Source organism: Dasypus novemcinctus, chromosome 10 (genome assembly GCF_030445035.2).
Source record: "Dasypus novemcinctus isolate mDasNov1 chromosome 10, mDasNov1.1.hap2, whole genome shotgun sequence".
Lineage (NCBI taxonomy): Eukaryota > Metazoa > Chordata > Mammalia > Cingulata > Dasypodidae > Dasypus > Dasypus novemcinctus.
This window is the reverse complement of record NC_080682.1, coordinates 95381835-95397182: the sequence shown is the minus strand read 5'-3', so window position 1 is coordinate 95397182 and position 15348 is coordinate 95381835. Positions and strand designations below refer to the sequence as shown.

The window sequence follows — 15348 nt, the reverse complement described above, 5'->3', positions numbered from 1 at the left end:
TCATTGCATGGATATACCACATTTTGTTTATCTGTACCTTACTTTGTAGACATTTGGCTTGTTTTCTTCAATAGTATTGGGGACTTATGCTGGATGTTTAGTAACTGATATTTTATCTCTTTGATTATTGTATATTTTTGCATACATAGGTTACTTAGTAAATATTCTGTGACTTGAAATGACTCTCATTGGTTTTAGTGAGTTGGTGTGCTGTTCACTGAATTAAGGAATTTTCAAGAATTGTCTGGGTGGAGAAATAAGTGAAAGAACATCCACTTAGAAAATATTTAATTAGAATAGTATTCCCTAGTGCAGCTATCCAGTTAGAAGGTACAAATAGGGATCTAAAAAAGGAACTTAACTAATTCATCTTCATATTTCCAGTGCCTGAAATAGTGCTGACACTGGTAAATACAGAATAAGATTTTGTTAAATACATGTAATAATAACATTCCTCTAATTATGGGGTTCTAGGCCCTCTTTCAATTTAGAGGGGGAGTGGACATCACCATCCCAGGGTCCTCAGAATGGAGGAATAAAGTACGGATTAGACTGGACTTACTGGTATTCTACTATAGTATTATTGTGACTCTGGCAATGGAAGAAATTTTAACATTGATGTGGAGGCAGTGGTCACTGGAGTTGCTGAAGGCAGGGAGAAGGAAAAAGGTGTGATATTGGGGCACTTTCAGGGCTTGGAGTTGTCCTCAATGATATTGCAGAGACAGATGTGGGATGCTATATATCCTGCCATAGCCCACTGAGTGGACTGGGAGAGATTGTAAACTACAGTGTAAATATAATCCATGCTGTGTAGAAATGCTCGAAAATGTACTCATCAAATGCAATCAATGAATCACATTAATGAAAGTAGTTGGTGATGTGAAAAGATTGGGTGGTGTGAGGAACAAGGTATATGGAAACCTCTTATATTTTTTAATGTAGCATTTTATGTGATCTATATCTTTAACAAAAGATAGTAGAAAAATTAATTAAAATACAAGAAAGCCAAAGATCTCTTAGGATTATATAGATCAGGATTTATAGTCACTAACAGCTTCTAGCATATTGTTGACTCTCAATAAACACTAATAAAATCATATATATAATGTACTGTCAAAAAAAATGAAGGAGAAGGGACCAGATGTGTCATAAGCAGTAGGGTGCCTGCCTTCAATATTGGAGGGCATAGATTCAGTTCCAGGTATGTTTTAAAGAAGATGAGCAAGACAGCAAGGTGATGTGAAGAGCCGTTATGGCAAGCTGATGAAATGACATGATACAACAAGGTGACACAATAAGGAGTCACAAAAAAGATGATGCACCAAGTTGCTGCAATAAGGAGACAAAACAAGAGACAAAACAGGCATGGAGAGGAGGTGGCTCAAGTGATTAGGTACCTCCTTCCCACATGGGAGTTCACAGGTTGGTTCCCAGTGCCTCCTACAAGAAGACAAGAAGACAAAAGAGCACACAACAAACACACACTCAGAAAGCAGACAGCAAATGCAAATGATAAGAGGGAGGGGGGATAAATACATAGGTAAATAAATAATATTTTTAAAAATGAAGTGGAGATGAAAGGCTTCACAGACAAACAAAAACTGTTAGAATATGTTACCAAAAGACCAGAATTACAAGAGATACTCAAGGGAATGCAGCAAACTGAAAGGAAAAACAAGGGTGAGAGAATTGGAGAAAAGCATAGAAATGAAGATTTCTAGAAAGGGAAAATTAAACTGTAAAAAGATAAGCAATACACCGATATGCCTACAAAGCAAAAGGTCAAAATGGTTGAAGTAAGTAATGCCTTTACATAACATTGAATGTTAGTGGATTGAACTCCACAATCAAAAGACACAGATATAATGGATGAAAAAAACATTAGCCATCTATACGTTGTCTACAGGAGACTCAGCTAAGATGTGAGGACACAGCCAGGTTAAATATTAAAGGTTGTTAAAAGATATCCCATGGAAATAGCAACCCAAAAAGAGCTGGAGTAGCCATACTAGTGTCAGATGAAAGAGATTTCAAATGAAAAATTGTTATGAGGAAGATCATTATATATTAACAAAAGTAGTGATTCACCAGGAAGAAATAACTATATTAACTATTTATGTATCTAAACTCAGTGCCCCAAAATACATGAGGCACACACTGGCAAAGCTAAAGTGAGAAATAGATGTCTCTACAATAATAGTTGGAGACTTTAATACACCAGTCTCATTATTGGATAGATCTTCTAGAAAGAGGATAAATAAACAGAGAACTTGAATAACAGTATAAATCAATTATACCTAACAGATATGTATAGAGCATCACACCCCAAAACATTAGGATATACATTCTTTTCAAGAGCTGATGCATACTCCTCCGATATAGTCCATATGCTGGTTAACAAGACAATACTCAATGCATTTAAAAAGATTGAAATTATACAAAACACTTTCTCTGATCATAAGATAATGAAAATGGAAATCAATAATGGGTGGAAAAATGGAAAAGTCATGAATGTATGGAAATTAAACAACACACTCTTAAATAATCAATGGGTAAAAGAAGAAATTGCAAGAGGATTCAGCAAATATCTTTGGATGAATGAAAATGAGCACACACTATATAAAAACCTATGGGACACTGCAAAGGGTAGTGTTGAGAGGGAAATTTATAACCTTAAAGGTTACATTAAAAAATAAGAAAGAGTTAAACTTGAAGATCTAATTACATGCCTGTAGGAACTAGAAAAAGAACAGCAAAGTAATCCCAAATGAAGATGAAAGAAAGAAATAGTAAAGTTCAGAGCAGAAATACATGTAATAGAGAAAAAAATAGCAATAGAGAGAATCAACAAAACCAAAAGTTGGTTCTTTGAACAGTTCAAGAATATTGACAAACTGTTAGCTTGACTGACAAAGGAAAAAAGAGAGTAGACACAAAGAAATAAAATCAGAAGTGAGATGGGGGACATTACCACTGACCCCGCAGAAATGAGAGATCATAAGAGGATGCTATGAACAACTGTATGCTATGAAACTAACAAATGTAAATGAGATGGACAAATTTCTATAAACACACGAAACACCTACACTGACCCTAGAAAATATAGAAGATCTCAATCACGAGTGAAGAGATTGAAATAGTTTCTTCCCAAAGATGAAAAGCCTAGGATCAGATGGTTTCACAGGTAAATTCTACCAGTCATTTAAAGATGACCTAATACCAATTTTTCTACAGTTCTTCCAAAAAATTGAACAGGAAAGAATGCTACCAAATTCATTCTATGAAACCAACATCACTCTTATACCAAAACCAGATAAAGATACTCCAAAAAAATGAAAATTACATACAAGTATCTCTAATGAATATAGATGCAAAAATCCTCAACAAAATACTTGCAAATGTAATCCAAAAACATATTAAAAAATTATACATCGCAATCAAATGGGTTTTATCCCTGATATTCAAAGGAAGCTCAACACAAGAAAATCAATTTGTATTATAAACCACATTGATAAACTGAAGAAAAAAATTACATTATCATCTCAATTGACACAGAAAAAACATTTGACAAAGTACAGAACCTTTTCTGGATAAAAACACTGCAAAAAGTAGAAATAGAAGGAAGTTTTCTCAATATGGTAAAGTGCATATATGAAAAACCTACAGCTATCATTGTACTCAATAATGATACACTGAAAACTTTCCCACTGAGATCAGGAACAAGACAATAATGGCCAATTTTACCATTATTCTTCAATATTGTGCTAGAAATTCTAGCTAGAGCAGTTAGGCTAGATAAAGAAAAAAAGTCATCCAGATAGGAAAGGAAGAAGTAAAATTTTCACTATCCACTGATGACATGATCCTGTATCTAGAAAATACTGAAAGATCCACCACAAAGCTTATAGAATTAATAAATGAGTTCAGCAAAGTGGTGGCATACAAGATTAATGTACAAAAATCAATAGCTTCTATACGCTCCTGATGTGCAATCTGAAGTGGAAATCAGAAATAAAAATACCTTTTATGCTAGTGGAAAAACAAAATCCAACATTTAGTAATAAACTTTAACAAGTAGGTAAAGGACATACATTCACAAAATTACAAAATATTGCTAAAAGAAACAAAGAAGACATCATGAATAGGAGGACATTCAGTGTTCATGGATTCTAAGACTAAATATTTTTAAGATATAAATTCTACACAAATGGATTTACAGATTCAATGAAATCCTAATAAATATCACAACAGCCTTTTTTGCAGAAGTTGAAAACTCAATAATCAAACTTATTTGGAAGTGTAAGTGGCCCTGAATATCCAAAGTATCTTAAAAAGAACAAAGTTGGAGGGCTCTCACTTCCTGACTTCAAAGCATATTACTTAGCTACAGTGGAAAACAGACAAAAATAACATGGTACTGGCATAAGGACAGACAGATTGACAAATGGAACCAAATAAAGAACTCAGAAATTGACCCTCACAACTAAAGTCAAGTGATTTTTGACAAGACTGTTAAGGCTTCCAAAATGGGCTAGAACAGTCTATTCAACAAATGTTGCTGGGAGAACTGAATAAGCATATCCAGAAGAAAGAAAGAAGACCCCTATCTCACACCTTATACAACAATTAACTCAAAATGGATCAAGGACCTAAATATAAAAGCAACAACCATAAAACTCTGTAAAGAAAATGTAGGAAAACATCTTCAAGATCTTGTGGTATATTGTAGTTTCTTAAACCTTACACCCAAAGCACAAGCAGCAAAAGGAAAAATAGATGAATGGGACCTCCTCAAAGTTAAATACTTTTGCACCTAAAAGGACTTTGTCAAAAGTTTGAAAAGGCAGCTGACTCAATGGGAGAAAAGATTTGGCAATCACATATCTGATAAGGGTTTCATATCCATGTTATGTAAGGAAACCATGCAATTCGACCTTAAAAAGACAAAATGTCCAATTAAAAAATGTGGAAAGATTTGAAAAGACAACTGTCCAAAATGAAATAAAAATGGTGAAGAAAAACATAAAAAACATGTTCAACATGTTTAGTAGTTTCTTAGTAGTTAAGAAAATGCAGATCCAAATTACAATGATATATATTTCACACCTATTAGACTGGCTGCTATTAAAAATTCAGAAAACTGTAAATGTTGGAGAAGAGTGGAGAGATAGGAATGTTTATTCACTGTTGATGGAAATATAGAATGATATACCCACTGTGGAGGACTATTTGGCAGCTTGTAAGGAAGTTGAATATAGAATTTCCCAGCTACCTGGCAATACCATTACTAGGTATATACCCAGAAGAACTAAAAGAAATGATATGAATAGACATCTGCTCACCAATGTTCATAGCAGCATTATGCACAATAGCCAAAAGATGGAAACAACCCAGGTGTCCATCAACTGATGAATGGATAAACAAAGTGTGGAGTATACACATGATGGAATATTATGTAGCAGTAAGAAGAAATGAAATCATGAAGTATATGATAGCATGGATGAACCTGGAGGATATTATGTTGAGTAAAGCAAGCCAGACACAAAAGGACAAATACTATATCATTGACATCTTATGAACTAGCTGCATTATGTGAACAAGAAATATATGAAATATAAATATGGGTAAATTGCATATATAAGACCATTTGTCTTTGAAGCTGAAAAATGTAGGTTAATACTATAAAATATTAATATCAGACAAAAAAAAAATCCAACATTGTTCTAACTGATGGAGACCAAACAGAGAATACTAAATGTTGTATACATCCATTTGTATAAAATGTAAATATTAATTTATAAAGGTGAAATTAGATTAGTAGCTATGTTAGGACTGAGGAGGGAATGCTAAGGGATGTGAAATCCATCATTTTGGAGTAATGAAATTATTCTAAAATTTTTGAAATGATGGATGTATAACATTGTGATTTTACTTGAAGCCACTGATTATACCCTTTAAACAGTTCATATGGTATGTGAAAATATTTCAGTAATACTGCTTAGTAAACAAATAATTGTGCAAGTATAGCCTGAAATAGCAGCTGTGTATAGCAGGGGAAACATAGATTGATAGACAAGGAATTTCCTTGTTTGTTCATTTTTGTTTATTATTGTTATTGAAATAGTGAAAATGCTGTAATAATGATTGAAGTGATGAATGCACAAATATTTGATTATACCATATACCATTGATTGTACATTTTGGATGTATTGAATACTTTATTAATATGTATCAAAAATTGATGTAATTTTGATGTGGGAAAGTGGCCGCAGTAGCTGCTGATGGTAGGGAGAGGGAAGAAGAGATATGATGTGGGCACATTTTCAGGATTTAGAGTTGTCCTGGGTGGTGCTGCAGGGACAGATGCTGGACATTGTGTGTCCTGCCATGGCCCACTGGGTGGAGAATGTAGCCTACAATGTAAACCACTGTCCATGTTGTGCAGCAGTGCTCCAAAATGTACTACCAGGTGCAGTGAATGTGCCACAATAATGGAAGAGGTTGTTGATGTGGGAGGAGTGGGGTGGAGGCGGGTGGGGGTTATAAGGGGACCTCATATTTTTTTAATGTAACATTAAAAGAAAATAAAGAAGAAAAAAATAAAATGTGTCTCAAAAATTGATTTGTTAAAAATGTTTTTTCTATTACAACTTTGCCTGGTCAAAGTATAAATTGAATGATGGCTGAAACGAATCTGAAAAAAAGTCACAAAAATTTTTAAAAATTGAGATAAACAAAGCTGAGAGTATTTGTTACCAAAGGTCTGGATTTACAACAGATACTAAAGGGAGCGCTACAGCCTGAAAGGAAACCAAAAGGGCAAGAGACTTGGAGAAGAGTGTAGAAATAAAGATTATTAGTAATGTTAAGGTTAACTAAATGGCTAAAAAGACAGGTAATACTAAGATAAGAGAATGGAAAGCCAAATGATAAAATGGACAAAAGAATTAATGCCTTTGGAGTAATACCATTGAACATTAATGGCCTGAACTCCATAATGAAAAGACATAGACTGACAAAAGGGATAAAAAATATGAACCATTTTTATGCTGTCTATAAGAGAACCACCTTAGATACAAGGACATAATCAGGCTGATTGTGAAAGGTTGGAAAAGATCTTCCATGCAAAATGTAACCAAAAAAGAAATGTAGTAGTGTTTTAGTTTACTTCATTATTTCCTTCCAATTCCTCACCAGAAGTAAACTTAGGATCCATATTCCTAACAAATAAATCTAGGCCTTTTCTATAAAGCATCTCACAATTTCTCCAAAAAATACCCCTTACCCATTTATAAAACCATTCCAGGAATTTTGTTAATTACAAACAGCATGACCTCACTCTCCTAGTACCAATTTCAGTTTTCATTTGACAAAGGACTAAGGATGCAAAGTAACAGAAATGGATTGGTGTTTATAAGGAGAATATATTTGCAGTAAAACTTACAATTCCAAAGCCCTGAAAAGCCCAGCTCATGGTACCTTAAGAAGTGCTTTATCACCAAAGTCAGCTGTGGTGTGGTGAAGCAAGATAGCCGTGGATCTCTGCTGAGGTGTCCACCTTTCTGCCACTGTAGGTAAACCTATAGTGTATAGGGCTTGTCTCTTTTCAGACCTCCTCTCTCAGTCTCAGTGGCATATTTTCTTCCAAAGTTCAGCAATAAGCTCTCAGGCATATGGCAAATCATTCCCTGGGCCTAAGCACTTTCAGCCTCTAAAGGGATTCTTTCCTTGTAGTTCAGCTGTGGGTGACACTGTTATACTTTCTCTCAAATGGCAGCTTCCTTTATCTGTGTCTGTGTCTGTTTCTTTCTTTGTCTTCATTTATATCAGATCCTGCCAGAGGGCAGAGATGCACCTGTCACATACCTCACTGACATAGCCAAATCAAAATCCTAAATTGATTCTATCAAAGGATTCTGATCAAAGAACCTTCAAATGAATTTAATGCAATCAAAAGGTAACATACTCAAAGGAACAAATTACAAATTACCCTTTTTTTTTTTTTTTTTTTGAGGTTCTGGGCCAGGGATTGGACCCAAGACCTCATATGTGGGAACCTGGCACTCAATCATTGAGCCATATCAGATTTGCTGAGCTAGTTTTTGGTTTTTGCTTGTTTGCGTGCTCTTTTTTGTATGTGTGTTTGTTTTCAGCATGCCCCAAGAACTAAACACAGGACCTGCCATGTTGGAAGCAGGCACTCAACTGCTTGAGCCACATCTGCTCTCCCAGATTAGTTAAAAAACATTATCATTTCCTTTTTGGAACTCATAAAATAATCTCAAGCTGCTGCAAGTGGTGATACTAGTATTGGACAGAATAGATTTTAAATGCAAAACTGTCATAAGAGATGAAGACGGTAATTATATATCAATAACAGGAACAATTCACCTAGAAGATGTAACAATAATAAATATTTATGCATATAACCTGGGCCCCCCAATATACAAGAGGCAAACTGGTAAAACCAAAGGAAGAAATAAGTCTCTCTACAATACAAGTTGGAGATTTCAATACACCACTCTTAACATTGAATAGAACATCTAAACAGAGGACAAATAAGATCATAGGGAGCTGGGAATAACATGATAAATGAATAGACCTGACAGACATTTATAGAGCATTACACCCCAAAACAGCAATGTGTACATTTTTTTTCAGGTGCTCACAGATCCTTCTCCAGGGCAGACCATGTATTGGGTCACAAGATAGGACTCAGAAATTTTTAAAGAATGATATTATATAAAGAACTTTCGCTGATCATGATGAAATGCATTCGCATTTCAGCACTTGTGGAAGTAAGAAGTTGAGTTACATCCCAAGCAACACATGACAATAATACTGGCATTTATAATTATCCAAACAGTTACTTTTACTGCATGCCTTTATTTCTTTATGTCACAGTGAACCACTGTCTAATGTTTCCTTTCAATCTGACAAACTCCCTTGAGCCTTGCTTGTAGGGCAGTTTTAGTGGTGAAGAACTCCCTCAGATTTTGTTCACCTGTGAATGTATGAATTTTCCCCAAATTTTGAAGCAAAGTCTAACTGGATAGAAAATTCTTGGCTGGCAGTTCTTTTTTTTTCTTTCTTTTAAACACCTTAAGTATTTCAAAGCACTGTCTTCTTTTCTTTCATTGTTAAGTTTTCTTTAATGACTCTTATCTTCCTGAAGGTCAGCTGCAGGCTGATAGGCAATGGCAAATGAAGTTCGCTTGAAGATCCTGCCCTGATTGAATGCTTTGTTCACATGCTGGAAGGTCCCCTCTCAGGAAGAGTACTCATGGACCAATGTCTTGATTCCTTCAGTGCCAGGATCCAGCTTTTGTATTGTGTATGATTCATAATCCACTAAGCAATCTAGACTTGGAGGAAAAGCAAATTCCTGGCCTTGGAGGACTGATTATCCAGAATTGGAACTACTATTGTCGGTTCCCAAGTGGATGACACTGGCAATGACATTTTTATGGAGTCTGGGTGAATTCTTCTGGGAAATGGTTCTCAGAATACCACAAGCACCAGCCATTCTTATCAATATGCTCTCCAAAAATAAGGCAGTGCCATGGAAAGTGTGTCTTATTGGGAATACTTGTGCTTTAATTCATCCAACACAGAGGGGGAATTAAGGGGTCTTTGACCTTTGACTCAGTAGCCAGCACCTGATCACATTCATCCATCTCCTCCTCAAAAGGAGGGGTAGCCATCTTTTCTCCTCTTTCTGCTCAGCCAGAGAATTCTGCTTCTCCTCCCATGGCCTTTCCGTTTCCATGAGGTGTCCTTTTTAAGGCTGACTCTATGCAAATTTCTTAGCATCAAACTCGGTGGGCCTCACAGAGTTTCATGTCCCCCAAACACTTCCCTGAACTGGGGCTGGTTAATGCAAGTGAGGAACCAGCCATTGGTATTGGGGAAATCTTAGAAAAAGGAGGTTCAAGGACCTGTTTGTAGAGCCAACACAAGGTGCAGACAACTGTGATATCATCCTGCGTCTCACATTCACCCACCAAATAAGTCCTTGTCTTCAAGTGAGCTTCTGGCAGCCCCAGAATTTACCTTACTTCTAACTTTGTGTTGTCTGTGGTTTTCTTTTTGTGGTGCTTGGTGCACAAGGTTGGAAACACCCAGGTACTGGCTTGGAGTACTATGTCACAGTCAGTAAAGCTCACTCACTCCAGCACCTGGGCTGCTGCCACTAGATTATTTTCATGAAGATCCTTATTTTTTTTTTTTTTGCTGCCAGATCATTTTTATTTTCCTTAACAAAATATACACAAGAGCACAAAAATTCACTTCAATATCATCATTATTTTACAAGTATAAATAATACTCAGAACTCAAGTACAGTCAAGTGCAAAGATAATTCCTATTTGTTAATATGTAAACATAAGCTAATTATATACATCATACACCTTTGGCCTAGCTGCAAAATAAATGACGTCAGAAAGAAACACTGCACTTGACTGTTTAACTGCATTCTTATTGAAAAGTCGTACCGATTCCTATGTAGTTACAACCTCCATTAACACTTCATGTAAATGCCTAAATAGATACTCTTTTCCCCCATGGTAAATATATCGAGTTAAAATTCTATTCATTTTTAATGATGAAGTTTTCAAAATCTTAAATGAGTTTCATTCCTTAAACCAAACACTATCAGAGAACTTATTCCTAACCAATGTTCTTCCTATGTCAAAATGGATATTATTTATCGGTCACACATATATATAAAAAAAAAAAATTCTATCATGTCTGTTTACTTTTAGAATAGACCAAAAAAAATATCCAAAAGCTGTCTACAATAGTACTGGTCTTTGTACATTCAAAAGGATGTTGCTTTATAGATATTTGCTTTTAATTTCAAAACCTATGTAGATACAACTTTGACATTTTGAAATAGCTAGGCAATTTGAACTCAAATAACAAGCATATTCTTAGAGGGGGAAAAATAAGAAAAAACACCACCTGAAAAGCAATAACTGACATCAACAAGACTACAAATATCCATGAAGGCACGTGGAAGTATTTACTCCTTTATCATCAAAGATTCTCCACTTAGTTCAAGATTTGGAATAGAATCAAAACTGGGAACTGTTGATTTGGCTTCATTCACTGAGGTTTCCTCATTCTCAGTATCTTCTCTTTTCTCCTCTGGGTCTTCTACGCCAGATGCTTTTTCAATCTCTTGGTTTGCCTGTTCTGTAGGTGATATTTTGCCACCTATCTCCTCTGTACTAGTATCAAGAATATCTTGTTCTTCTAAAGATTCTTCACTGAGTTGGCTTTCTGATGGAAGCATACTTCCTAATGGCAAGGGACCAACTGAACTTGAGCCTTCCACTGCCTGTCTTTTCTCAAAATTAAACTCTGGAAGTCTTGGAGCCTGGGGTCTGGTTTTTCTTGCAAGATTCAAGAAAAAACAGTAGGCACATCGAAAAGCAATGTATTCAAATTCTTCCTTCAAAGCCATGCCATTATGAGAAAAACATTGTTGACATATAAGGGCATACCTGTTCTGTGGACCATCACCAACCAAATATTCAACAATTCTATCCAGAGCACCTCGTTCTCGAGGGAGAATGGGTCTTGCTAAAGGTGGACCTGGAGGATGGAGACCCATTCCAGGCACTGAAGTAGCAGAGGATCCAAGATGTCTTGGTAACATATTTGATGGTAAGGCTGGAGTAGCAGTTCTTTCTGGAGGTCCACCAGGTGCTGAAGTATCCTTTGGTGGTCCAGGAGATACTGGAATTTGTGGAAGAGGGCCCTGGTTAGAGCCTGCTTGTGTTGGAGAAAGGTTTCTTTGAGCTGCAGTTCGCTGACGAATCTCTTGTCCAGGTCTTGCAGTTACAGCTGCTCCAGCAGATGGTGGCTCCAACTCTTTTGTTTTCTTTGAGTCTGGATCAAATCTTTCAAGAATTAATTTAGCCGTCTTATAAGTTTCTTTTTCCATGACTTCTTCAAGTATTTTTTTCTTCTGGGATTTTAAATCTTCCAATGCTTCATATCAATGGAAAAGCAAAAAATGGGAGTGTCATGGCAAGTCTTGCTGTAAATTCATCAGGAAGATACCACAAGTATACAATTAAGCATGTAAACAGATAAAGAATGGAGGAATAGAGAATTAATCTTCCAACCCATAACTTTTGTTGTCTCTGATTTTTTTTTCCCTAAATTCTTCCAATGCTTGAATTTCCTTATCTATATTTTCCAGCACTTCTACAGTTGAAGGTTTTGTCCTCCGTCGAGAAAATAAGCCACCCATCTTTTAATTGTCCAAAGGAATTCACAGCTCCGAGAAGCGGGCAAAGCCCGGCACTGGCGTCCACCGCTGCCAGCCTGGGCCACCACGCCGCAGCCTGCCTCCACAGCAGGCAGCAGCCGCCACTGACACAGCGCCGGGCCTGGCCAACTCCTTCCCATCCGAAGATCCTTATTGTTCACATAGTAGGCAATGGCAGTGTTCTCAAACAAACAGACTTCGTTTCCTGTTAGGTCTTCTGTGGACTTCTTGGATACTCATATTCAAATTTTTTGCTCATTTAGAGAAATGTTCTGTCATTATGAATCTCAATATTTCTTCAGTTCCTTTCTCTCTTTCTTCTCCATTCAGACTGTCAAAATGCATACATTGGTTTGGTGTCTCTGAGATATCTTAGACTATTTTCAAATTTAATGATTCTTTTCCTTTCTGCTCCTCAGCTTGACTCATTTTAAGTGTGTTGCCTTTATTCTTTCTTCTGCCAGCTCCTACCTGCTCTTGAAACCCTACTGGTAATTTTTCGTTTCAGCTATTTGGGGCTTCAACTCTCATAGTTCTGTTAGGATCTTTTTTTAAAAAATTCTCTTTACTGAGATTCTCATATTGTTCATTCATTGTTTTCTTGATATCTGTTAGTTCTTTCTCTATATTTCCCTTCATCTCCTTGAACATTATTAATATTTTTAGAGGCTTTGTTTAATATGTCCACATTCTGGAATTTTTTTCTCTTCCTTTGCATGGGTCATAATTTCCTTCTTCTTTCTTTATATTGTATGCTGTTTGCACACTGATATTTTAATATTGCAAGTTGTTACCTCTGGGATTTATTCCCTGAGTTGTCTTCTCTTTTTTAAATTTCCTAACCAACTGATGATAAGACAAACATTTTCTTGAGCTTTGGCCTTCTTTCAGGATAGTCTGCAGAAAGCAAATACAGTGTGCAGAGTATTCCTTATCTTTCTGATCCTGATTCTTGCCCTTGTTATTTTCTTCTTAGTTGTTTTGTAGTTCCCCTATCTACAAGAATTTGATTGTTCTTTCCTTTTTCCATGAGACAGACCTTTCAATCCCTGGATTATAAAGCCAGCAAGACTTTGCCCCAGAGATTTTTCTTGTATTCTTTCTCATACTTCTTTTTTTTCTACAGCTGTTTATGCCTGATGGGTAAATTCTGAGATAAAGTCCTCATCAGCGATGATTTTCCCAAGTCAGTCTTTCCCAGGCAAAACAGGGCCAGAACCTATGAAGGGGCACATACCAGCTCCAATATGACCTGCTTTCTCAGGACTATGGGGAACAGTTAGATGAGGGACTATTGTTTGCGGGCAGGCCAAGAAATCTCTGCTTTGGGCAGCCATGAAAGAAGCTCTCAGTACCTTTCCTGATCTCCTTTCCAGGTCAGATAAATGGATTAGATTTCAAAACATTTCAAAGTATCTCTCAATCACCTTTAGGGGAAAAATAGGTTCATAATGCATTGGTCTACTTCATGTATAGAGAATGGACTCCTTCCAAGACCATTACATGTAGCAGCAGTCAACAGAAGCTCTGAAATATTGAATAAAGTGAGCATGCTCATTTTATTGTGCTTCACTTTATTGCATTCACAGATACTGCATTTTTCACAAGTTTCACGGCAACCCTACATCTAGCATCGATCACCACCATTTTTCCAACAGCATGTACTCTTTTTGTGCCTCTATATTATATATTCATAATTCTCAAATTATTTCAAACTTTTAAGTTATTTTTATATATATTATGATGTTTGGGATCAGTGACCTTTAATGTTACTATTGTAATTGTTTTGGAGTGTCATGAACCATGCCTATACAAAGCAGTGAACTTAAATGATGAATGTTGTGTGTGTTCTGACTGTTCCACTGGCATACCATTTCTCCATCTCTCTACCTCTGTCCAGGCCTCTCTAGTCCCTGAAACACAAAGATATTGGGCTTAGGTTAATTACTATCCCTACAATGGCCTCTAAGTGTTAAAGTGAAAGAAAATTCACAGGTCCCTCACTTTAAAGCCAAAGTCAGAAATAATTACTATTACTTAGAAAGGCATGTCAAAAGTCAAGATAGGCCAAAAGCTAGGTCTCTTGAGCCGAACAGTTAGCCAAGTTGTGAATGCAAAGGAAAATTCTTGTGGAAATTAAATAGTGCTAGTCTAGAAATGATAAGAAAGTGAAAATCTTTATTGCTGATAGGAAGAAGGTTTTTAGTGGACTAGATAGAAGTTCAAACCACCTATACACACCCTCAAGCCACAGCCAAATTCAGAATAAACATATCTGCTGGTGAAGGATTTTTTTATGCAAATATGCAAAAATTCTTAGAACTCAACATTTAATAAGCCACCAGTCCAATATAAACTGGACAATGTGCTAAATAGACACTTTACAAGAGAAGATAATCATGGCAAAAATGCATAGAACTAGCTATTCATATCCAACAGAATGAAATAGGACCTATACCTCATACCTTATACAAATATTAATTCAAAATGGATCAAAGACCTAAATATAAGAGCTAGAACCCTAAAGCCCCCAAATGAAACATCTTTAATATTTGCAGTAAAAGGTAGTTTCTTAGAACTTATTCCCAAAGCACAATTAAGAAAAGAATAAAAAGATAAATGGGAGCTCTTAAAAACTTAATATTTGTATACTCAAAGGACTTTGTTAAGAAGGTGAAAAGACAACTTACTCAATGAGAGAAATTATTTGGAAAACACTTATCTGATAAGTTTAATATCCAGGATGTATAAAGAGATCCTACAATTCAATGATAAAAATACAAGCAACCCAATTCAAAAACTGGCAAAAACATTGAATAGACATATTTCCAAAAAAGAAATACAAATGGTTAAAAGCACATGAATTTTGGATGAAGGAAAACAATCAAAGTTTTACTGCAACGATAGCAGCACAAGTCTGTGATGAAAGTGAGTGTCACTGATTGTACATTTTGGATATAATGTAAAGACACAGGACTGTATAACACAGTGAACCATGTGCTAGAGATGGATTTTGATTGACAGTACTGAGAGTGTTTTCTCATGAACATATGAGAGGTATAATA

General features: G+C 35.9%; 1 pseudogene; it reads right to left on the bottom strand.

Annotated features, from left to right (window-relative positions):
* Positions 1-10781: 10781 nt before the first annotated feature.
* LOC101431316 (endoplasmic reticulum junction formation protein lunapark pseudogene) lies at positions 10782-12423 on the bottom strand (annotated as a pseudogene).
* Between the last annotated feature and the right edge of the window lie 2925 nt (positions 12424-15348).